Raw genomic sequence first — 24,913 nt, forward strand, 5'->3', positions numbered from 1 at the left:
ACTCCTGGCAAGGGTGAGTCGGATGCTGCTGGGTGCTGGTGGGTGCTGCTTGGTACTGCTGCATGCTGCTGGATACTGATGAGTGCTGCTGGGTATTATCATGTGCTGATAAATACTATTGGATACTGATGGGTGCTACTGGAGGCTGCTGGGTACTGCTGAGTGCTGATGGGTTCTGCTGGGTATATTGGGTACTTCTGGGTATGACTGGATACTATTGGGTACTGATGAGTACTGATGGGTGCTACTGGCTACTGATGGGTACTGCCAGGTGCTGCTGGGTACTGATGAGTATTGCTGGGTACTGTGAGGTGCTGCTGGGTACTGATGGGTACTGTTGAGTACTGCTAGGTACTCCCAGGTGCTGCTGGGTACTGATGTGTACTGGTGAGTACTGCTAGGTACTCATGGGTATGGCTGGGTGCAGCCAAGTACTGCCAGCTGCCATTTTCTTTTGGTCCATGAGGTGATTTAAACAGTAACACACCTGCAGGGTATCAAGCTTGGCCCCAATAAAAGCAGCTCCGTTCCGTTGGCTGGGACCTGTCCTCTGCAGGCGTCCGGGTTGTCAGGCCCTGCATGCAGTGTCTTCTCAAGATGGCACATCTGAGCCATTAGCAAATGCACTGCAGACCATTATCTCCTAGGCCAGCACCCGTGGCCTGGGAGGTGCTGGTGGATGTTCCCCCAAAAGTGCGGAGGGTGGTAGGGGAGGCCAGAGACTTGGCCAAAAAAGTTTGGGAGATTCCTCAAGCTATGTCCCTGGGGGTTCACCCAGGCTCAGCCCAGCACACCAAATGTTCAGAGAAGCCTGCCTTGCTGCAGGGCCTGGGCTTGACTTCCGGGGCAATGCTCAGCCACAGTCAGGTCCAGGAATACAGAGTGATCCATCGAGGCCTCTCCCTGGGAGACAAGCTTGTGTCGGGGCACCCCTGTGCTAGCTGGAGGCCAGGACAGAAATTCTGTGTGCTATCCACCAGGCCACGCTGCCTGCCCTGGGGACGAGATGGCTCAGCTGCAGACACAGTTCTGAGACAGACCCTTTTATGCACCACCTCCTCCTAGGAGCGCTTGTTCCAGCCAACACGCATCGTTAATCTCAAGTCATTGTAAGCTGCTCAGTGAAGGATTTCCACTTTTGGGATTCGGATGATTCATAAAAGTGACAGGACTCTCCCTTCTGAAGGAGAGCGATGCATTAAGAACTTGACTTATGGAAGCAAATCCAAACGTACATAATTTTTCTGCTAAAATTGGGATGGGGGAGGATTAGATATGACCTCAAAGTTGCTTCATTTTATTCCTCAAAAACAGACACTTATATGACTGATTTTAAAGCCCCTTTTTAAAAATAATGGGAAACTTATATGTATATAAAGTTCCAATGAAAAGCTTTAAAAAAAAAAGGAAACTAAACAATTTGAATTTTCAGTGCTACAGGGATAGTAATACAAATTATAGGATCTCTGCAAAAAATGCTAGGCAGTCCTTAAAAATAATAAATATATTTACTAGACACAGGTAAAAAGCACTGTGAACGTGTTAAACACAAACATGAGATACACAGCACCAATGGCTCACATTTGCTGGGGAGTCAGGAACTCCAGCCACGAAGGCAGGCGGCCCAGTGCGGACTCAGGCTCAGGCACCCTCCACCTTGTTATCTTGGGATGCTGTTTAGACGGTGAGATTCTGAGTGAAACCTGCTTTAATTTCTTTTTATAATGTCTTAAATTTGATGTAATACCAAATGAGTGAGTAAAGTAGGGTTTTTGTTTGTTTGTTTGTTTGTTTGTTTTTTTAGAAATGGGAGATCAATTGTAACCAAAGTTGCTTCTGATTCTTCGGTAAAACAGGCTATTCTAAGTAGTTTTCCCCAAGGTCCACCCATGGACGAGCTCCTGGAGGGATCCAGGTGTGACCACTCCTCCCCAGGGAAGCCTGTGCTGGCTTTGTTAGGTGGCCCCCAGCTCCCATACCAATGGGTACACCCTGCAGGGACCTGGGAGGGGTAGCAATGGGATTCACAGCCTTTTCCAGCCCAACCAAGAGAGCTGCCTACTTGTTCCACCCTCGCAGCCTGGGGGTTTCAGTCCATGTTCCATGGACCCTTACCCAGCCCATGCCTACCTCAGGGAGGACAATCCTAGTTGGGCAGGGGTGGGGCAAGGGCCCTTGGCTGCCAGCTCCCCATCCCCCTTAGCAGCCTGTGCACGTCATGCTTTTGTTCAAAGTCTCCTTTTTAAGGAATGGTTCCACCACTGGGAGGAAATGATTTTTGAGATCTGTTGGTGTGGCTGGAAAAGCACTGAGCTTGGAGTCCAGGGACCCAGGTACAGCATGGCAGGGCCACTTGTGGCAGTGTGGCCAGGGCCTTGGCCCCTGCTGCCTGGAGACTGTGTTCTTCAGGAGGCAGGAGGGGGGGTTGCTGAGTGCTGTGAGCACAGGCTCACGTGTGTGGGGGCACTTGGCTAGAATCTACCTGAGGAACTCGGTGTGGGGGCAGCTTGGAGAAGTGGAGATGGGGTGGGCATCTTTAAACACGAGTGGCAGACCCCTGGGAGGGAAAAGCTCTTGCTGTGTGGGGTGCAAAGGGGCAACACTGGTGGACAGTACCAGAGAGGAGCCTTGTTTCATATTAAACTGGGATCTCTGGCAACCGAGAGGTGCCTGGGGGTGCTGCAAGGCCTCCGCCAACAGGAGTTGGAAGCAGGGGTTCGCATTAGGAAGACAGAGGGACCCCTGCAGGACTTGCCTCCTCCTGTGATGGGGGCGCACTCCAAAGCCCTGTCACTCTGCCTGTGTCACCGTGACAACCATGGACCCATGGACCCATACGAAGGAAAGATCCCCGAGGATTTGGGGCTGTGCAGGGCTCCTGCCACATATTGAGCAGACATCAACGATGCTCTGTTGCTTCTTCAAAGGAAAATAGAGCTGGGAGCGTGGTGCCCCAGGGAGGGGTGCAGCTCACACGCACTAGAGGCCCCGGGTGGGGAGCACCATCCCCCTTTGCTCTCTGGCTCATGGCCCTGCAGGACCTGGCTGGGAAGCCATGCCGGCCACCCTGTGTGGGGTGCATGGCCCCTCTCCCTGGCAGGCAGCTGCAGCACACTCCCAAGTTGATGAGGATTTGTTAAAGTCGCACTATGTTTTCCACCCACTTTCTTCCCATGAACCTCCCTCTCCTCCTCGAAGTGAGAGTCCAGGGCCAGCGGGCTGAGCCCCTGCAGCCTTCTGCACAGCTGCCTCCAAGAGCCCCACATACACACCACATTCGTTCCGCCACATATGGCCTCCCGTGCCTTCCCTCGCCTCTCCCCCATCCTCTCTCTCCTAGGAGGAAATTTGGCCCTTGTCTTGACTGTCGCTTTTTCGCAAGGATGTCAGAAATCTGGCTGGAGATCCCGGCAGCCTCCCCCATCCCCTGTCCCTGCCTACGCCAGCATTCCATCGCACCCCTGCATCTGGCTTTATCTCCAGTGCTGAGCCCTGCGACCTCATGTTCTGGGCACCAGTGTCTGCTGGACTTAACAGCCCGCAAAGGAGGACCCTGGCCACGGATGTGTGGCTTGACCCAGAGCTTTGGCCACAGGAGGCATCCTGCTCCCAACACCCACCTCCTCCCATCTATCCACAGCCTTGCAAGATTCCTATCTAATCAGATACTGCCCTTTATCCCTCCAGAGCAATCGCACAGGACAGGACGCTGGAATCTGTTCATGTGTGACGTCATTGCTTGGTCAGCAGCCTCAGAGCCTGATAACTGCCAGTATTGATCCTGTAAACACTTCAGGACATCACAAAGGATCGAGGGAAGACCTTTTTAAATAGGTCAAGCAGTCCCTCTGCAGGAGGACCACCTCTGCAGGGCGGCTCCCGGAGGCCAGGGAACAGCAGTGAGGGCCCTGCCACAGGACCCAAAGGGGGCTGAGCCTGCTCGGGTGCCCGCCACCCTCCAGGCAGGCCCCCAAGCCTTTCAGAAGAGCCTTCAGATGGCTCCTACAAGCCCTGCAGGGCCCAAGTCCTGGCCTTCTGTGGCCCACGATGGGCTATCTGCCCCTGCTCCCACCAGTCTCACCTGCAGAACTTTTGCACAATCCAAAGATCACCTTTAGTCACACTTCACTGCATTGTCTCTACCTGCCCAGTTGCCTCAGGATGTCCCCTCGGGGCACGGCCTTTATTCAGCTCTTTGTTGTGCCCTCTAATACCCTGACACCAAGATCGGTTGCAGGAACCGTGAAGGATTTGAATGAATCCCATTGACCTTAAAGAACCAGAGATCCCACTGCTCCAGCATCACTTAGCCTGGCTGTTCCCTTGTATGATGTTCAGGCTAATTTTCTTGTACCACCAAGTGAGGAAGAACTTGGACCAGGATGGGTCCATTTGCATTCAGGGAAGTAAGAGAAATGGATTGGCCTTTCCAGGAAAGCAAACAGTACAGTTTGGAGGCATGGGGAAGGTTCTGAGGTACAGGGGATGTTCTGATTCTTGATCTGCAGGTATTCACTTTTAAGTTTATTGTTCTGATCACTTAAGATCCCAGCCCTTTAGAGCATCTTTGACTGAAATGCAAGGGATCCCTGCGCATATGCCTGTGTGTGCAAGCATGTGTGTGTGTGTGTGTGTATGAGCATGTGAGCAAGCACATGTATTTGTGTGAGCAGGTGGGTTTGTGTGTGTGTATGAGCATGGGAGCACACACGTGTATTTGAGCAAGTGGGTTTGTGTATGTATGAGCATGTGAGCATGCACGTGTATTTGTGTGAGCAGGTGGGTTTGTGTGTATGAGCATGGGAGCATGCACGTGTATTTGCGTGAGCAAGTGGGTGTGTGTGTGTATGAGCATGTGAGCATACAGGTGTATTTGAGCAGGTGGGTTTGTGTAAGTGTGTATGAGCATGTGAGTGCACACATGTATTTGAGCAAGTGGGTGTGTGTGTGTATGAGCATGTGAGCACACACGTGTATTTGTGTGAGCAGGTGGGTTCGTGTGTGTATGAGCATGTGAGCACACACGTGTTTTTGTGTGAGTAGGTGGGTTTGTGTGTGTGTATGAGCATGTGAGCACACAAGTGTATTTGAGCAGGTGGGTTTGTGTGTATGTGTGTATGAGCATGTGAGCACACGTGTATTTGAGCAGGTGGGTTTGTGTGTGTGTGTGTGTGAGCAAGCATGTGAGCATGCACGTGTATTTGTGTGAGCAGGTGGGTTTGTGTGTGTGTGTGTATGAGCATGTGAGCACACACATGTATTTGAGCAGGTGGGTTTGTGTGTGTGTGAGAGAGAGCAGGTGGGCATACATGTGTATGTGTATGTGTGTGTGTGAGCATGTGGGGGTGTATGTGTGTGAGCATGTGGGTGTGCGTGTATGACTGCCTTCTCTCCTCTACCACTGGGAGCAAATTCCTTTGGTCCCTGTCTAGGGCTCCTGGCTGCAGGTGTGAGGCCCCATGCAGTGCCCATCAAGGGTGACCCAGGCTGCTCTTGAGCACAGGTCTGCAGCACCCACACTCACAGCCTAGGGAAGCCGAGCTGACTTTTGGGGATGTCCCCACTTTCCCAGCTGCAAGAGCCTTGAGGCAAACCTACCTCTCCTTCAGGCAAGTGAAAGAAGTCACAACTGCATGTACACATACAAGTGCACACCTGAACATATGCACACACACACGTGCACACACACGTATGCACATGTGCACATACACACACATATGCACACGTGCACACCCATATACTCACACACACACACTGTTCAGAACACCGGCATTCCCAGACAGTAAACTTTTTAAGTCAAAGCCCCCACGCCCACTCTGCCCTCCCCACCTGCTGCCTCCTTCCCACGCTGATTTACCGCCCCCAAGACGTCCCGCAGAGAGTGAAGAATCCCAGACTCCCTGAATTTCCTCGCAGATTTTACTTCCTTGCCAGAAAAGTTCAAGGTTGGGTCAGATCTTCCCCTTTCCACCATGGGCTGTGCTTTCCCAGCCCCCTGTCAAGCCGCATCTGGGGGTTCCCTCTTGGGGAAGGAGGCCTCATGAGCAGAGGGTCCCAAGGAGCTGAGGGTGGCTCTGCACACACCTAGCAAGGGGGCTCCAGGGACCATGGGCACTGTGCCCTGCTACATTCCCCTGCACACACTCTCAATGAGCCCTGTCCCCTTCCTGTGCACACTGCACCTGGGCAGGCACCCATGTGGGGGCAGGGAGGGGTGGGGGCCTGTTGGTAAGTGAGGTGGTAAACCCGGCCAGAGCACCTTCTGCTCAGCCTGGGTGCTGGGCCTGGAGACCAACGTGGCCCTGACCTTTCCAGGCATCTGGTCTCCACCTGGGAGTGCCCGTGGCCCCTGCCTGCCTGTCTCCTACAGGGTGGCCACCCTAAACTTTGCTCCAGGTTGGGCCCTCCTGTCTGTCCCTCACTGGACTAGAAGCATCCTGCAGGCAGTCACTGCCTCTGTCCCTTCACAGCGGTTGCTGAGCACCCAGCACTCGAAAGCACCATCACCTGGTGGGAAACTTTCTGGGAAACGTCCCTGAGGGTTTCCCCAAAAGCCACTTGGAGACACAGATGATCAGCCCCAGTCATGCGCTGCTGTGGATTTTGCACATGCACTTGGTCTAGCCTTGGCCCCGCCATCACCTTGTCTTAACACCGGTTGTTATATTTAAATTTGTAACCTTTTTTCTTATTAAAAAACAATATGCATTTTCTGTTGAAAACTTAAGAAGCACAATTTTAAATAAGCAAAAAAAAAAAATTTAAGTATAACTTTCATCCCACCACACAGAGCGAAGTGCTGGTAACATTTTGTTGATTAAGCTTTCAGACGTAGTCAATACACAAATCACTAACCTTTTAGTCCTGCCTAGTCGAGCCATTCTTACTGTATAAACTGACCTTTATGGAGGGCATTTAACTGGCCTCCATTCTTTAACTATTAGAAACACAGAGTCCATCAATATCCTTGTGAAGCGTGGTGCACCTCCTTAATGATCTCTAATACTTTTCTAAGTGTAGAAATTGCCACGCCCTCCATCTTCCTTCCTAAAATGTTCTAGGCTTGGACCAGACACTTTCTCTGGTCCTTCTGCCTCAAAAAAATCTCCCATTCGTGAGATAAGATTGGAACACCTTAATAGGGTAGGAAGTTTGGGTTTTTTTCTTGCTTCCTTAAAGAGTTAGGAGTCTTGTATTTTCACTGTACGGCCTCAGTGTGAAGGCCCTGCTGTGGGGGAAACTCAGGAAGACAGCATCCTTTGAGCCCTCAAGGGCAAAAACAGGGACATCCCTTCAAAATGTTAGCCAAGTTTATGTCCTTCCTCCCTGAGCCCCAGTGAAATGACAGAAGAAGAAGAAGAAGAAGAAACATAAGAACTAGTCCCTGACTGTGCTGGAAAAACAGATCAAGCTCTCCCCATCTCAAGGACAATGAGGAATTTCTAGAAACAAGAGTGGAAGTGATTAGCTTGGAAGCACCGCATCATGGTTGACCAGCTGTGGGTGCAAGGAGGGCAGTCTCCACATGAGACAGAAGAGCCCTGGGAAACCCAGGCTCCAAGGCCACACTGAGAGTGAGAGGTGGCGGTCACTGGCCGGCAACCCGCACGGACTAGAACAAGGCTCTAAGGCAGGGCACGTCGGGGAGGCCAGTTGGTGCCTGAGGAAGGGACTGAAGGTGGAGGTGAAGGGGAGCGGAGCCCCAGGGACCTGATGGCCACCAAACAAAAGGAAAATCTGGGCCCCCAGAGCAGCCTCCTGGAGACCGTCCTCCTCCTGCCTCCCTCTGGGGCAGGCTGTTCCTGACCTCAGAAAGCTGCACCAGTGAGAGGTGCATTTCCTATCCAGTCCGCAGAGCTGCTTGTGAAGACAAAGAGGTGCAGAAAACCACTGGGCAGTGACAGTGACCAGCGGGTGTTGGGAGCCTGCTCAGCTACTCACCGACCAAGCAACTCACCCATGACGGCTCTGACCCCCCATATGCCAGGCCTCCGCATCACAGAAGTGACAGCTCCTGCTTGTGGTGGGCCTCTGGGATTGTCTAGGAGGGATGATGCTCCCAAGGCAGAACCCACAGCACCCAGGTTTTTCCTCTGTGAAGGCTTCTAGGGAACTGGGGCAAAAATATTTGTTGTTATCTTAAGGTCAGGCTGGTTTCTGCTTTGCTATGACTGCTAGGAAGCTCAGAGCCTAATTTGCAATTCACCCCTAGCAGCTATACAGGATCACTTGGTGTGCATTTGTGGTTCTCTTTTGATTCTTGGCTTCATCTTGATTTCTTTTCCTCTTATTTTTTTTTTCACCTCAATTTCACTCATAGTGTCTATCTTGTTAGCCAGTAGTGCCATAAAGTCTGGGGTTGGGGGTCGGGGGATTGCTCAGGACCCAGGGGCTGTCTTGGCTTCCATCTCCCACCGCAAGCCTCTCTGGTGCCGAGTTCAATTCAAGGACTGGGGATGCTCAGTGTTTGTAAACATCCTCTCAGACGGAAACCCAAATGGTGAAACTGGCTGCTTGCAGAGGTCGTTCCTCAGGGACACGCCCAGAGTCCTGGAGGGCGTTCCTGTTGTCCCTTTGTTCTCTCCCTCTCTAATGTTTCTACCTTTGTGTGTGTGCATCACAAAGGTGAGAAGCAGTCAAACTTGGGAAGAAGAAATGGCTGAAATGCTACCATTTACAGCTCGAGCCATGCTTCCTCGCTGACTCGATGCGTGGTCAGAGTTGGTGCCACCTGCTCGATTTCACATGTTGTGGCCAATGACATCACCACAAAATGGCCCAAGTGTCGGGGAGCTTAAGTGTGTCCAGGCATCCACCAGCGGGAGGGGTCGGTGAAGACTGGACAGCCACATCCACTTCTGAGCGGTGACCCTGTGGCCTTCAGCGGCTGGGCGGGGAGTAGGGAGGATGGTCCGCCAGCCACGAGCCCCACTGCAGCTCATCTGGGTCAAGAACACTCCACACAAGCACTGCAGGGCCATGGCTGTTGGAACTACCCCTTGAGTCTGGGCAGAAACTGAGAGCAAGCATGTAGATACTTTGCTGTCCCTTGATGCGGCCAGGGCATTTTTGCCTGTATTTTATGAAAATATCACTCCACAGTGGATTGGACATTTTAAAAAGCTGGTTCTTCATCACAGAAAGTTTGAGAAGCACATGTCTGAAAATATTGTAAGAAACACCAATAACAAATCCAGTAATAATCATATTTGCCGCCCTCGCTCTGCTTGTCCTCCCACAGGACAGCTCTCTTGGACAAGTGTCACAGCAAAATGCTTGTCCAGATCATCTCTCACTGATCCGGCCTCTAGGAGACTTAGCCCTGTAGGCACTGATTCAAATTACACAATGCCTTTCTCTTAGTTTTTGCCATCATTATTTATAAAGACACACTGGAAACTTGGATTACAAAAATGTAATCTATTTCAGGGACTCAGAAGATGACAAGTCAATGGCTATTGTATCCCGCGGTGCACCAGGCTGTGCTGTGCTTCCTGGAGGTGTGAGCCCAGGATCGTCCCTTCCAGGAGGTAGATCCTCATAGCTCTCACTGCTTCCCCAAACCTTATGGCAAAACAGCTGTGACAAGCCGTCAGAGGGGCCTACCATGTCTGACAGTTTGGAGTAACTTGGCCATTGGCTTGAATCAATCGTCAAATTGGCTGTTGGCAAATGGATGAAACAACCCAGAACTTGTGCGTGGCACTGACTGTCCAGAGCCAGGAACCCGCCTGAGGCAGACTCTGTCCCGGCAAGGTCAGGTCCTAGTGGAGGGGGATAAACAGAACAAGCAAACAGCCAGAAAAATACGTGGGGGGAGCTTGGGGAAGGGGGATTTGAGCTGAGGCCAGGGTGGAAAAAGGCCAGAGCCACTCGCTGTTTGTGGGTAGTGCGGTCCCCGTTGGGGATGTAACTCCTGGGGCTGGAGGAGGGTCTGACGGCAGCAGACGTGGGACCGGTGGGGAGTCCGTACAGACACACACACAGCTGATGGGTGATGCTGGCCCTGATGAGGTGTGATGGAGGAGATGGAGAGGAGAGATTTACTTCCAGAAATACCATGAATCACTCCCCGTTTTTGCAACACAGCGCCGTGACTCTGTGAGGTACAAAATAATTATAAAATGCTGTCCTTTCCCAGTCTTTTAGCTTGTTTTAAAGTTAAGTAATTTCTCCCCTCCCTGTCCTTAATTTTAACCCAAGACCTTAAAACAATGAGCTAAAACCCCAAGGCTTCCACAGGTGGTTTTGGAGGCTTCTAGGGAACTGGGGCAAAAATATTTGTTGTGATGTTAAGGTCGGGCTGGTTCCCCCTTTGCTGTGACTGCTGGAAAACTCAGAGCCTCATTTGTAACCCACCCCCAGCAACTGTACAGAATCACCTGGTGTGCATCTGGGGTTCTCTTTTGATTCTTGGCTTCATCTTGATTTCTTTTCCTCTTTTTTCTTCACCCCAATTTCACTCATAGTGTCTATCTCATTGATGGGCAGTGCCATAAAGTCTGGGGCTGGGGGTTGGGGGATTGCTCAGGACCCAGGGGCTGCCTTGGCTTCCCTCCCCCACTGCACGAGGATGGGGCCTCTCTGGCGCCGAGTTCAATTCAAGGACGGAGGATGCTCAGTGTTTGTAAACTTCCCCGCAGACAGAAACCCAAAGGGTGATGCTGGCTGCATGCAGAGGGCAGTGGCGAGGTAGGAACTCCACCCTTTCCTCCACTCCAACAGCTGCTGCCACAGCAGCCGTGGGCCCTATGGGCAGCCCAGGTCCTGCATGTGCTCCTGTCTGGGCTGTGCTCCCTGTCCTCCTTAGAAGAATCGAGACTTTAGAACAGGAGCCGGGCCATGCCCTCTTCCCCCAAGCCCCACGCCCTACAGGGGGGCTGTGGGAAGTCTGGAAGCCACCTCCGCTGTTCTGTGGATGGTGACCCTTAGCTCTCGTCTCTCAGTTGGCTTGGAGCAGGGTCCCCAGGTAAGCCCCTACATTAGTTCATTCTCACGCTGCTATAAAGCACTACCTGAGACCAGGTAATTTATAAAGGAAAGAGGTTTAATTGACTCACAGTTCCACAGGGCTAGGGAAGCCTCAGGGAACTTAGAATCGTGGCCAAAGGGGAGGCAGACGCATCCTGCTTCATGTGGTGGCAGGAAGGAGAATGAGTGCCCAGTGAAGGGGGAAGCCCCTTATAAAACCATCAGCTCTCCGGGAACTCATTCCCTTTCATGAGAACAGGATGGGGGAAACCGCCCCTGTGATTCAATTACCTCCACCTGGTCCCTCCCATGACACGTTGGGGGTTATGGGAACTACAGGAGGAGATTTGGGTGGGGACACAGCCAACCCATATCAGCCCCACATTCCAGGTGGGGCAGCCTCCCTTGCTAATGCAGTTCATGACTCCGCCATCCCTGGAAAGTTGACCAGGCCACGCTGAAGGGCACTGAGGCCACAGGAGGGTGTGCAGACGCTCACTGCCCTTGGTGGCCATGATTAGGGTGTCAGCTGCCCTCCCGGTTCAGGCTCCCTCTTGTTCTTCATGTTTCCATATGCTTTCTGGTGGCTGTGGGGAGCTCAGGATGCCCAGGGTTTCCATAAAGTTGTGCTGCAGAGTGAGAACTCCAGGCTTCCCACGTCCTGTGAACAAACAGGCCTGTCCCTGGCCCAGAGTGGCCAGGGCCTTCCCACTGCTTGGCCCCACTTGTGCTGGCCACAGAGCATGGTGGCAGCCTCAGCTACGTGGGGCCACTATTGTTTGTCATGAGACCAGAGCTAAGAATATGCTGTGTGCCATGGTGAGGTGTATTTGCAGAGTAAAGCCTCAGAATATTTGCTTTGCATGTGTTGTTTGGAAACCAAAGCCTTTGAATTGTCTGTGAATTTCTTGGGCTCCTCCTGCAGTGTGGGGTCTGCAGGCCCAGTGGTCCTCTCTCCCTTGCTGCAGATACACACCTTGCAGCCATAGTCTCCAAGCCCACAGGGTACACTGTCAAAGAAGAAATGTGTCCTCAACTTGGGTACGAATCTGTACTCCATAGAGTAGAAGGAAACCCGCATCTCTGATCATCCCTGGTCATAAAATCTCATCCTAACCGTCTCTGGACCTGAGAATCGTGTTCGTGACCCACACTCAGGGTCTCCCCAGGTTCACTGTGAATAAGCGGGATGTTTTCACTGAGAAACTTTGCGATTGTTCCCTCCATGTTAGACAGTGAGTCATGTGGCAAAAACCGAGTCAGGAGGAATTCTGCTGAATCAAGACTTTACTCTGATAGCATTAATCATGAGACAGACCTGCTAACACTTTGGGCGTTCCCAAGACAGAAACTTACAGGCAAGTGGGAAAGGCAGCCAGGAAACTCAGCCTCCTGCATCCAGACTCCTCCACGGTCGCATTCTGCAGGGTTTGCTGGTCCCCTCTGCCAACCTTGTGGCTCAGCCACCCCCCAGCAGCAGAGCCGAGGGTGTGTCTGCTCCAGGAGACGCTGGCCTGGAGGTGCTGTCTAGGGCAGGAGACACTGGCCTGGGTACTGTCTCCCAGGGAGGCTCAGCTCTGCCCGCCAGGCTTCCTCTGTGTCTGGTCCTGCGCAAGACATGGTCCCTGCCACACCCATGGTCCTGGTGTGGCAGGGATCCGGGGGGTGGGGACTGCACCTATGCTTCTGCTGTTCCGCTGGGACCAGGGCCCCTCGCGTTGTGCCCTCTGACGTGGCTTCACCTTCACTATGGCGGGGTTGGGGAGGCGGAGGGTCCGCAGCAGCCCCACACAGGCCACCTGCCGCTCCCACCTCAACCCCCTACCCCGCCCCTGCCCCACCCAGGCCAGGTCGTCCCGGGGTCTCTGCACCAAGTGGGTTCTGGAAGTTTCTAATTGCATCTGGGTGGGAGAGGGAGCTGCTTGGCAGCTCTATGCTGCTTCCTGCACTTTTCAGAAGAAAAAAATCATCTCCATCCCCGTCTGTTTTCTTTTTGAGATAAAATCTATTTTAGGACAGAAGTATGTGCCCTGCTTTGCCCATGCTCGCCTCCCCCACAGCTGGGACGTGGCTGCCTCTGTGGGTGGCTGCAGCTGCGCCCCGGCCGTCCCTCCAGCGCAGAGCCGGGCAGGGGGTCAGACCCTAGGAGCGCCTCTCACTTTGGCAGCCCCAGGAAAACTCATAAATAACAGTGTGCCCGCCCCCACCGTCAGCCCACCCTGTCCAGGGCCCTGTCTCCCTCAGGCTCCAGCCTCCAGGCTGCTAGGGAGGCCCTGGCCTGAGGAGTGGCCTTGCAGAGATCTCCCGAGGCAGCATGTGGACCCCCGAGACACAGAGTGCGCGCTCGGAGATCCTCCCACCCCTCAGAGTGCGCGCTCGGAGATCCTCCCACCACTCAGAGTGCGCGCTCGGAGACCCTGCCACCCCTCAGAGTGCGCGCTCGGAGATCCTGCCACCACTCAGAGTGCGCGCTCGGAGATCCTCCCACCTGCACACGTGTTTTTCTCTCTTAACTCCATTGCAGAGAGGGGGCCAGGGTCACAGCGACACAGAGAGGGGCCCAGGGTCACAGCGACACAGAGGGGTCGGGTCACAGCGACACAGAGAGGGGGCCGGGTCCCAGCGACACAGAAGCTGTTTTAGCTGAAATCACTTTGCCTTAAAGGCTTCCTGGGTACATGACGAATGTCCTCGTAGTTCCAAGCATGAGTTATTCTGGTCCTTTCTGGAACACGTTTCTAGAAGGAGGCCAGGTGAGAGGTGAGGCAGCACCGGGGCTGTGTCTGCCTACAGCAGAGACACCAGCACATCCTGGGGGCAGAGAAGGACGAGATCTGTGTCTGCCCAACCAGGCTGTCAGCTCCATCCATCCACACAGGGCTCTCTTCCCCGCCAGGGCGTCTTCCCCGCCACAGTCCCGGAGCACCCGCGGCACAGCCAGCTGCAGTCATGCTAGCGCCACCCGAGCCAGCACAGGCCTGTAGGTCGCGTGGCCTAATCCTCAGCCTCCCTGAGTGGAACGGTCCAGAGCGAACATTACTAGACGTGAGTTACAGGAAGAGTGAGTGGATAGCTCAATAGATGATGAGAAAAGATCCCTCGTAGCCCACACTTAGCATGCTCCCCCTGTCAGCACACTCAGTGCATTCCGGGGGGCCGTTCCTGGAAGTTGTCAGCAACAGGAACGTGGCGCTGGAAGCAGGAAGGGCCCAGATCCCAGAGAACCAAGGCAGGAGAATGTCATGCGTGGAGAGCCTCAGATGCAGCCCACCCTGGGCCAGCACTCCCAGCCGGTTTTATTGTACCCAGGTCACAGAGCTGAGTTTGACAGGAGCTGCGCGGCGAGTTTGAATCTGATTCAAGGTGATGTTTTCTAAAATATTGGCAGGGTTTTTAGGACACTGAGAAAAGTAGGAAAAAATAAAAATAACAGAGGGTTTTAGACAACAAATAATAGAAAAATAAAGAACTGGTCTGAGCTACCCAGGATCGCTGTCCCTCCCTGGTGACCTTGGCAGTGCTGCCTGAGGACCGGGCGTCACAGCCCTCAGAGCCCGTGACGATGCTGGCCTCGTCTGCCTGAGGACCCAGGGCGAGCATGGCGCCGGGGAATGTTTGGGGTGAGGAGAGGGTGTTCTCCCCACGGCTGATGAAACTGAAGGAGTTATGGACCCACTTCCAGGCCTGCGTGTCTATGCCACGTGTCAGCCCTGACATCCCTCATGTCAGCACCATTTCAGCTCCAGGCCTCGGGTGTGAATCTGGCATTTCTCAGTTTCTCAGCAGATCTCCCACAGGGCCCCCTGCAGTGGCCGCTGCACTCCAGGAGGTCCTGCCAAGCAAGTGGCCGGGACGGCGGGTGCCTACAGGTGGCCTTCAGCAGCTCCCGAGGGCCGGCACGCCTATGGAGGGGACGCCATAACTCCAGGCCACCAAGCCCTTCCCCTCACTGCCCCAGAAGAGTTTTCATCTTTAGGACGACACAATCAGAACCAGATGTTCCCCCAAACAGGGGCCGGGCCAAGGCGCGCCCTACACACAGCGCCGCTGAGCCAACAGAGCTGCGTCTTTTGTCTGGCGTGGTGGCCCACGCTGCGCCCACAGCCAGGGACCCAGCTGCCGACGCCTTGTTTTCCCCCAGGCATGTTGACCACAAGGCACAGAGCCACGCTCGGGTGGGCCCAGGCGCAGCATGGGGCTCGAACCCTGCTGGGCAGCCCAGGGGACCAGCGGCTCCATCCTCGGGATTCTTCTCCTGGCTTCTGGGTTCTGTCCCTCCTCTCGCCCTGTCCCGTGGCCACGGGAGCCTCCCAACCCCAAACTAGCCTCATGATTTTCAGCTCAGCTTTCCCAGGGACTGACTCAGCCCTTGGTCTCCCACTGCCAAATTCCCAACCCAGGTTGTCGCTGGGAGCCAGGTCCTGGGGGTCAGAGGGTCAGGGTTGCTGGCCAGCCCATCAGAAGGCTGTCCTTGGGGCATGGGCCCACCTGGGACACAGGTGCCACAGAAGGGACAGTCCATGGCAAAAAATCCACAGCAGAGGTTCCCTGGAGTGGCAGCAGGCTGTGCTGACAGAGCGAGTGTGTCCTGCCCGTCCCAGCTGCACCCCTTTGCTCATGAAATCCCAACTTCATCCTTCTCTCCAGCTCCAGTTGCTGCCTGCTACCACAGAGCCCTCTCACCCACGTCACCGGCTGTTTTTTGTTTGTTTGTTTGTTTTTTGAGATGGAGTTTCACTCTTGTTGCCCAGGCTGGAGTGCAGTGGTGTGATCTCGGCTCACTGCAACCTCCACCTCCCGGGTTCAAGCGATCCTCCTGCCTGAGCCTCCTGAGGAGCTGGGATTACAGGCACCCACCATCATGCCCAGTGAATTTTTGTATTTTTAGTACAGAAAGGGTTTCACTATGTTGGCCAGGCTGGTCTCGAACTCCTGACCTCAGGCGATCCACTTGCCTCGGCCTCCCAAAGTGATTACAGGCATGAGCTACTGCACCCGGCCTGACGTCGGCAACTTTCAAGGCCCTGCCCTCCTCCGTGCAAGGGCCCTCGAGTCATCCCCTCCTTTGGGAATCGGTGACAAATACCTGCTCCAAACCCACTAAGGTAAGACACACTCACCTCAGAAGTCACTTCTCAAAGGGAAATGGACAAAGAACTGCAGAGGACTCACAGTTGCTGCTGTGAGCCTGTGTGCGAGGTGCCAGGCATCTTCTGCGGTGGTGGATGTGTCCTGTCTCTGAGCTGTGTGCTCCGGCAGCCATGAGCCACATTGGCTATAAAACCCTCAAGATGTGGCTGAGGGGCTGAGGAACAGGACTTCTCATTGAATTTCACTTTAATGAATTTGGGTCTCATCTGAATAGTCACCTGCAGCCAGCGGGACCGTGTGGGACAAAGCCAGCCCTGGAGGACCCAGGGGAGCCTCATACTTGGGGTGCCAGAAACAGCACGAGAAGGTCAGAGCCAAGACGTCTTTGAATATGGGGCTAAAAAATGTGAACACCTGGCAAAGCTCTGAAAATGAAGTCGATATATTACTGGAGACTGTCAGTAGCGCCAGTGCCCTGTCCATACGGTACAACAGCGTCAATAACCGGCCAGGAGTAGCCCTGCGCCGGGAAAACAGGCCCTGAGAGGCGAGTGATACATGCAAGTGAACATTTGACCCAAACAGACAATGTTCCAGTTGGCCAGTAATTAAAACCTTGAGCACAGGACAATGCTAGGGAAGCACTGACTGGATGTACCTTCTCAAAGTCCACATTTGAAAACCTAAACACAGACCTGAAGCCACAGCATTACGAGGGGCATGCAGGGAGGCCCTCTTCACAGACGTCACAGAGAACAGACTGAGTGAATGCTGTTCACACCTTCCCTGGCCGCTCCATTCTAGAAGATGCCAAAGGGATTTGGGGGTGCAGGGTGGTGGTGCATAGAGACCATTTCTTTCCACAGAAAAGCATTTATTTAATGAGTAAATGAACACTCTATTGATGTTTCCAGGAATTAATTTTTCCCAAATAAAATGACTTTATCCATAAACTCTCATCACCATTCCCCGATTCCTGAGTGAGGTCCCACAGCACAGAGGTTAAGAGCGATGCTGCGGCAGCCACCCTGGGCTCAGGAGGGGCCACCAGGTACCAGCGTCACTCCAGGGCTGTCTCCGAGACAAGCGTGAGGTCCAGCTGAGCACCTGTGACTTCAGCCCTTTCACAATGATAAGCATCTCATTCCATGCACTGACATTCTTCCTTAAAATAACTTGAGTGATTTTGGTTTCCTGCCTTCAACTATGACAGACTTGGTAAAGTGGAATCCCACGGAGCCATGAATAATAAAATCAGATCTGCTGATGAACCCATTTGAGTTTTCACTCAGACTATGACAGAGCCTAGAAAAGCTAAGGCAGTGATTTTTGTTTGAATGCTGATCTTATAGAGAAGATTTATTTCTAACATAATTTATTCTTATTGAGGTTCATTTAGGTACCGTGCAATCCACCTGTTGTGACAATGCAATGATTTTTTAGTCAATTTCTAGCGTTGTGCAACTGTCACCACAGTTTTATTTTCATGTTTCAAGCATTTCTATCACCCCAAACCAAAAAGTTCCCTTGTGCCCATTTGCAGTGAATCCCTGCTCCCATACCAGCCCTACCAGACACCTGCAGAAATGCCTTCTGTCTCCATAGATTTGCCTTTCCTGAGCACTTAAAATCAGTGGAATCTCATAATGTGAAGTCTTTTGCATCTGATTCTTTCATTAAGCATGATGTTCTTCACACACATCCATGTTGTAGCATGTGTCCGTACTTTGTTCGTTTTGAGTTGTTGAGTAATGTTCTACTGTATAGACAGACCACAGTTTGCTTATCCACTCACCAGCCAGTGGGCATTTGAGTCTGCTGTCTGTTGTGAATCATGCTGTTGTGAGCATTCTCGTACAAGTCCTCTTGGGTATGTACCCAGGCATGGGGTGCTGGCTAATAAGGTAACTATGTTTAGCATTTTGAGGAAAAACAGCCAAACTATTTTCCAAAGTGGCCGCACCATTTCAAATTTTCACCAGCAGTGAACAAGGGTTCTGATTGCTTCACGTCCTCACCAATACTTGTGATTGTCTCTTTAACGACAGCCATTTCAGTGGGGGTGAGGTGGTGTCTCTGATTTGCATTAACCCTAAGACTAATGATATTGGGCATCTTTTTGGCTTATTAGCCATTTGTACATCTTTGGTGAAATAGCTGTTTATATCTTTTATCCATTTTTAATTAGGCTATTGATCTTGTTATTGAATGATGAAAGTTCTTTATATATCCTGGATTCAAATATTTCACCAGATATATAATTTGTAAAACATTTTCTCCTGTCTGAAGCTTGTCTTTCATTGTCTTAATCATGTCTTATGATGTATATAAAAGCTTTCAATCTCGATGAAGTCCAATTTATCATTTTTATGGATTATGTTTTTAGTATCAAATCTAAGAACTTGTTTCCTAACCCAGGGTCCCAAAGATTGTCCCCTATGTTTTTTTTCTCAGAGTTTTATAGTTTTAAGTTAGGTCTATGAGTCACTTTGAGTGAATTTTGTGTATTACATGCAGTAAAGGTCTAATTCATCTTTTTGCCTGGGTATCTAACTGCTCCAGCACCATTTGTTGAAAGGACCATCTTTTCTTTATTGACCGTCTTGGCAGCTTTGTTGAAAATCAGGTGACCATAGACGTGCTTATTTCTGAACTCTCGATCGTCTCCCATTGATCTGTGTGCGATGATTACCATAGCTTTTTTTTTTTACAGAAAGTTTTAAAATCTGGTGGTGGAAGTGCTCTCATTTTGTTCTTTTTCAAAATTGTTTTGGCTATTCGGATTTCTTTGCATTTCTAAGCAAATTTTATGGTCAGTTTGCCTACTTCTACCACAAAAATCCTGCTGGGTTTTAGCAAGATTTCATTGACTCTATACATCAATTTTGGAAGAATTACAATCTTGACAACATTGAGCCTTTCAATCCATAAACACAGAATGTCCCCGCCAGGTTATCTAGATCTTTAATTTCTCTCAGCAAAGTTTTCTAGCTTTTAATTTAAAAGTCTTGCACTTCCTTTGTTGGTTTCATTCCTAAGTTGTTTTATTCTTTATTAATATTATTGCAAATGGAAGTGTTTTCTTAATTCCATTTTTTGATCATTCACTGCTAGTATATAGAAATACACTTGATTTTTATATGTTGATTTTGATCTTGTATCTAGTAATCTTGCTAAACTCATTTACTAAATTTATTAGTTTTGTGGGTTCTTTAGGGTTTTCTATTATATGTCAATAAAGAGAGTTTTACTTCTTTTTCAGTCTAGATGCCTTAGTTTTTCCTTGCTTTATTTCATTAGCTAGCATCTCTAGTAAATGTTAAATGAATGTGAAGAGAGTGGACCTCCTTACCTTTTTCCCAATCCTAAGTGGGAGGCATTCAGTCTCTTACCATTAAGTATAATGTTAGCTGCAGGATTTTTATAGATGTCTTTAATAGAAATGAAGATGTTCCAGTTCATTTCTAGTTTGGTGAAAATTCTTTTCATGAATGGGTGTTGGATTTTTTTTTTGTGTGTGGGGAGATTTTGTTAAGTGTTTTTTTCTGTGTTTATCAAGATGACCATGTGGTTTTTTACCTCTATTCTATCAACATGATGTATTAAATTAATTGATATTGAAATGTTAAACCGACCTTGCATTCCTGGGATAAACCCCACTTGGTTGTGGTGTATCATTCTCCTTATATGTTGCTGGATTCAGTGTGCTAATGTTTGATAAGGGTCTTGGGATCTAAATTCATGCATGATATTGGTCTGTAGTTTTCTTGTCATAACTTCAGTTATTTTTTGTATTAGAGTATACTGGCCTCAGAGAATAAATGTTGCCTCTTTGTTTATTTCCTATGTTTGTGAAGAATTGGTACTATTTTGTTAAATATTTGATAGAATTCACCAGTGAATATTCTGAGCCTGGGCTTTTTTGTGGCAAGATCTTCAATTACTAATTCATTTTTTGCACTTGTTATTGGTCTATTTTGATAATGAGTCAATTTTAACTTTTTTTGTGATTTTCTTTAATGTTATAATATTGGTGGTATAAAGTAGGTTTTTAAAATAAATTCTAAGTCTATAGTAAGTAAATAAATATAAAAAACAGTCTTTCTCACCACTAAGAATATTCAACTGTTAACATTTATTGACGTTTTTTGCCGATATTTTCTCAAAACACTTTATTGTATTTACAAAAATAATAACCAGGGCCGGGCATGGTGGCTCATGCCTGTAATCCCAGCACTTTGGGAGGCTGAGGCTGGTGGATCACCTGAGGTCAGGAGTTCAAGACCAGCCCTGCCAACATAATGAAACCCTGTCTCTACTAAAAATACAAAAAGTAGCTGGGCATGGTGGCACATGCCTGTGGTCCCAGCTACTCAGGAGGCTGAGGTAGGAGAATTGCTTGAACCTGGGAGGTGGAGGTTGCAGTAAGCCAAGTTCACACCACTGCACTCCAGACTGGGCGACAGAGTGAGACTCCCTCTAAAAGAAAAAAAAGTCCTGAGCTTAACATCTACAGAGACACATTCACAAGTTCCAGAGACTATAGAAAATTGACCTATCTTTTTGGGGGGTGCCCCTCAACTCACTACAGGGAGTTTAGACAATAGAACCTGCGGTTGCAGAAGAACACGTGGACATGCCCAGAACAGTAAATACCTGTTGGTTATGTTCCTGCCCCAGGCTCTTCAACACCACACAGATTGGCTGAGCATCCCTATTTGGGAGGCACCAGTGACCTAAAGTTCTATAATTCCATTTGAAGTACTTATTAATTGAAAATGTCCTGAGCATTTTTCAGGTCTTCTAGCTCAAAAGAAGTTGCTAATGAGGTGCAAATATGCAAACGGAAATATGGCTGGGGCTGGAGGCCACCTGGCGGGTACCTACCTGGGGCTTTGGAATCAGGAGGCAGGCCTGGCACCAATGGTGGCGCTCCTACTGAAAACCAGTTGCTGAAACTTGGTCAAGTTTCTGGACCTCTAGGAGCCTCAGTTTATTCTTCCATAAAGAGTAACACCTACTTCTCCAGGCAGGCTGTTGTCAGTTTGGATGGAGTCAATATCTAAATACGTAGCATAGTTCCGGGAAATCGTAAAGCCCCAGTAAACAGCAGGTCTTACGACAATCATGAGGGTGAAACAGACGCGAAGTCCTGACCAGTGAGGCCTGCCCATCGCTCTGGGGGAACCACATCCTGATGGTTGGATCTGGTTCCCAGTGCTGTGCTTATGGTGGAACACCAGGTTGGCGGGTGCCCAGGTGTGCCAGGAGGGTGTGTGTGCAGCACAGAGGAGCTGGCGTGTTAGGGGCTGCGTGCTCATGGTGCTCAATCTCCCGGCTGTTCCTCAGTCCATGGATGGCACCTTCCCCTCTGCTGACCCCTTGATCGCTGGAGCCCCCCACTCTGGGGTTCCCCAGCCCCACACACTGCTCACCCTGCCTGGCCTCCTCTGCCGGTTCCTCTTCTCTCCAGCCTCTTTTTCTGGGACTCGGTGTTTCTTCTCTTCTTTGTTATTTTGCTCCCTCATTATTTTGCTCCATGTTGTGGCCATAAATGCCACCTAACTGCTGACAGGCTCAGGATTCTATTTCTAGCCAGGCTTCTATTTCTCAAGCTCTAGGCTCAACTATCCAAGGTTCTAAATAAACTAACACAGAACTCGGCTCATCCTGTCCAAAGCCAAGGCCCTCCTGCCCTGCTCCCCACCCCCCAGCCTCCTGCCTCCTCTGCACCATCTGGCATGTCCCCAGCAGCCCTTCCCTGCTCTCCCTGGCCCACCCACCTGTCACCCCCTGCCCTGCCCCTCCGTCACCCCCAACCTCCCTGCCCTACCTTCCTAGTTGGCGCATCTCCCAGCATCCTGACATACGCCATTGTATGTCTGTTCTCTGTCCCCACCATGAAAGCCCCTGGAGAGGCTGGCAGTGCCTGGCAGCCCACGTAGACAGTGAGGAGTGAAGCGGGTGTTTAGGGCCACGTGAGAGCTGCGGGTGCAGAGCAGCCATCCTGGCCCAGCACGAGGCAGGACGTCCCGGGTCCTCACTGCCCAGAAAGCAACGGGCTGCTCCATGGGGCAGTGGGCTGTGCCCTGGGGTCCTCTGGCAGAGGAGACCACAGAGGAGGTCCACCAAAGTGCCCTGCGCTTCCCAGGGGGGTGGGGGGAGTCTCACTTTGTCAGTTTTGTGTCTCCCCAGAATATTGGGGAATGGTTTGAGGCGCCTGGCTTCTGCAGGCCGCACCACTGTCATCTCCATCATTGGCAGGGGTCAGGGTTTGGGACCAGGGCTGGTGGGCACTGGGTGGGGTGGGGCCTCCGGATGAGGCCGCGGTTCCAGGCAGCACCACCAGGTGGCGATGGAGTCCACGAGCCTCCCCAGCGGGGCCTGGGCGTGGGAGCAGCTGGGTAGGGTGGGGTGGGGCGGGGCAGGTGGGGGTCCCCGCCAGGCGCGCCCACCCCCTAGCCTAGCAGCCCCGCTCTCCTGCGGGCTCCCCTGTGGGCCAAGTCTCCTAAACTGGGCCAGCCTGGAGTCCGGTGCGTGCAGCCCTGCCACTCTACCTCCTTGCAGCGAGGCCTGGAGGGCGTTCCACGCGTGGGCACTGCGGCCTTCGGAGGCCTCCAGAGTCGGCCTCAGTGGGCGCGTCCTCCCTCCTGCTGGAGGGGACTGGACACCGTTAATGACAGCGAAAATCGCCTGGAGTTGATGACATTAATCTCCACCAGGCCTAATGAGCAACTCAGTTCCCCAGGCCAGCTGTGGGAGGGGCCTTGGGTGGGGGCAGAGATTAGCGGAGGGGCTCGGTGCCAGTGATGCCAAAACCCCAGGGGAGGCAGCCAGGGGTTAGGGGCAGGGGTCAGGGGAGGTGGGGTCCCCAGGGGAGAGGCAGCCAGGGGTCAGGAGTGAGAGGTCAGGGGAGGTGGGGTCCCCAGGGGAGAGGCAGCCAGGAGTCAGGTCAGGGGAGGTGGGGTCCCCAGGGGAGAGGCAGCCAGGGGTCAGGGGAGGTGGGGTCCCCAGGGGAGAGGCAGCCAGGGGTCAGGGGTCAGGGGAGGTGGGGTCCCCAGGGGAGAGGCAGCCAGGGGTCAGGGGTCAGGGGAGGTGGGGTCCCCAGGGGAGAGGGGGTCAGGGGTCAGGGGCTCCCAGTCACTCAGTTGTGAAGCGTGCGGTGTGTGCCACGCTAAGTCTTCTTAGCTCCTTTGCCAAGCAGCCCGAACATTTCAGAGGTGCAAGAGGGCAGAGTGCCACTCCCTGAATGCCCCTGCCTGGCCAGGCGTCACCGTCCCTGTGGTGATGGGTGGGATGCAGCTGGTTTTTGGCGGGAAAGAATCTCTGGACAGGGTCACGCAGGCATCCTTGGTGAATCTGCAGTCCCAGCTCTGCCTGGGCCCAGCGGGCTGGGGGAAGAGGGTTTTCCTGCTGCGACCCACAGCAGAGGCTCACAGGCACCACAGTGGGGACAGGGGAAAACAGCGCAGCCACAGGAAGGATCCAGGGACTCAGGCCAGGCTGCTCAGGAGTCCCCAACCTGCTCTTGCCCTGCCCTGCTCTGCCCCGCCCCCCTCCTGCTTCCTGCCTGGTGCGTCTGGCACGCAGGCCCGGGGAGGGTGCCCAGCCCTCCTCTGGGGGGCTTTCTCCTTGGCTTCCCTCTTGCCTTTGCACTCCAAGGCCGGCAGGAGGACCCTGCCTCCTCACCCATCAGTCTCCCAGGCTGGGCTGCTGGGCACAGTCCCGACTGCAGGTTTGGCACAGGGCAGAGCATTGTCCCTGAAGCAGCAGCACGGGGCCTTCCCAGGCTGGGTGGGGTCTATCCAAGACCCTGCACTTGTTCTTCTGTGTTGACCTTGGTAGCTCGGCCCTGACCTCGGGAGTACCCCAAACACTCCGTGAGCACCTCCTACCGCCCCAGGTAACAAGACCTGTCCCTGAACCCAGGTGCCCTGCAGGAGAGAGGGAAAAACCAACTGAGTGGCAGCAGCAGAACAGCCAGCCCCGCCGAGGGCCGAGCAGGGGGCTCAGGACATCGAGGATGGGCTGGGGGCTTCAGAATCATCCCGAGACGTGGGGAGCTGACCTCCTTGGGATCAGATGAAGACCCCATGCCCTCCCCCTAGAGAACTTTGCACACACAGGCCCTCCCCCTAGAGAACTTTGCACACAGTGTTCAGGGGGTCCCAGAGCTCTGAAGCCCCCACAGACTGTTGGGGCACCCCAGATGCAGAGCCCCTGGTGTGATGGGCCATCTGCCGGCAGGTGGAGGGTGCCCTCTGGGGTGCTCGCCTAGGCCGTGTGGGTTCTCTGTCTTTCCTGTTCGCTGCATTTGTGCTGCCCTGGCATCCGGGGTCTCACTGACTGGAGGAGGTGCCTCTCCAGGGCTGGTGGATTCCTAGGGATAGAAAATGATTCCCTCGGAGCATGTGCGTGGTGTGTGTGCAAGCCATCCAGACCCCCAGCCACCCCTCTCTCCCACTCTCCCGTGGTGTGTGTGCAAAGCCATCCAGACCCCCAGCCGCTTCCTCTCTCTGACTCTCCCTTCAGGACCTAAACACCCCCTGTCCTAATCAGCCCGGGCCAGGCTCTGACAACGTGGAGCAGACCCTGCCCCCGGGGCCTGCTGATCCTGCCTCTCCAGAGTGGACCACAAGAATGGCTCTTCCCATGTCTCTTGCTCACTCCTTCGGCCTCTGACCGCCCGGGGTTCCCCGGCCTACTATGCGGTGTGCTACACCTCCTCCTGGGAACGGTGGGCCACGAACTGTCTTCTGAAGGCCAGTGTTCTGCTCCGTTCGCCCCACACCTGAATAGCAATGAGACACTGCACCTGGGCTGCCCAGCCCACAGGCACCCAGGACCATGC

Source organism: Gorilla gorilla, chromosome 11 (assembly GCF_029281585.2).
Source record: "Gorilla gorilla gorilla isolate KB3781 chromosome 11, NHGRI_mGorGor1-v2.1_pri, whole genome shotgun sequence".
Lineage (NCBI taxonomy): Eukaryota > Metazoa > Chordata > Mammalia > Primates > Hominidae > Gorilla > Gorilla gorilla.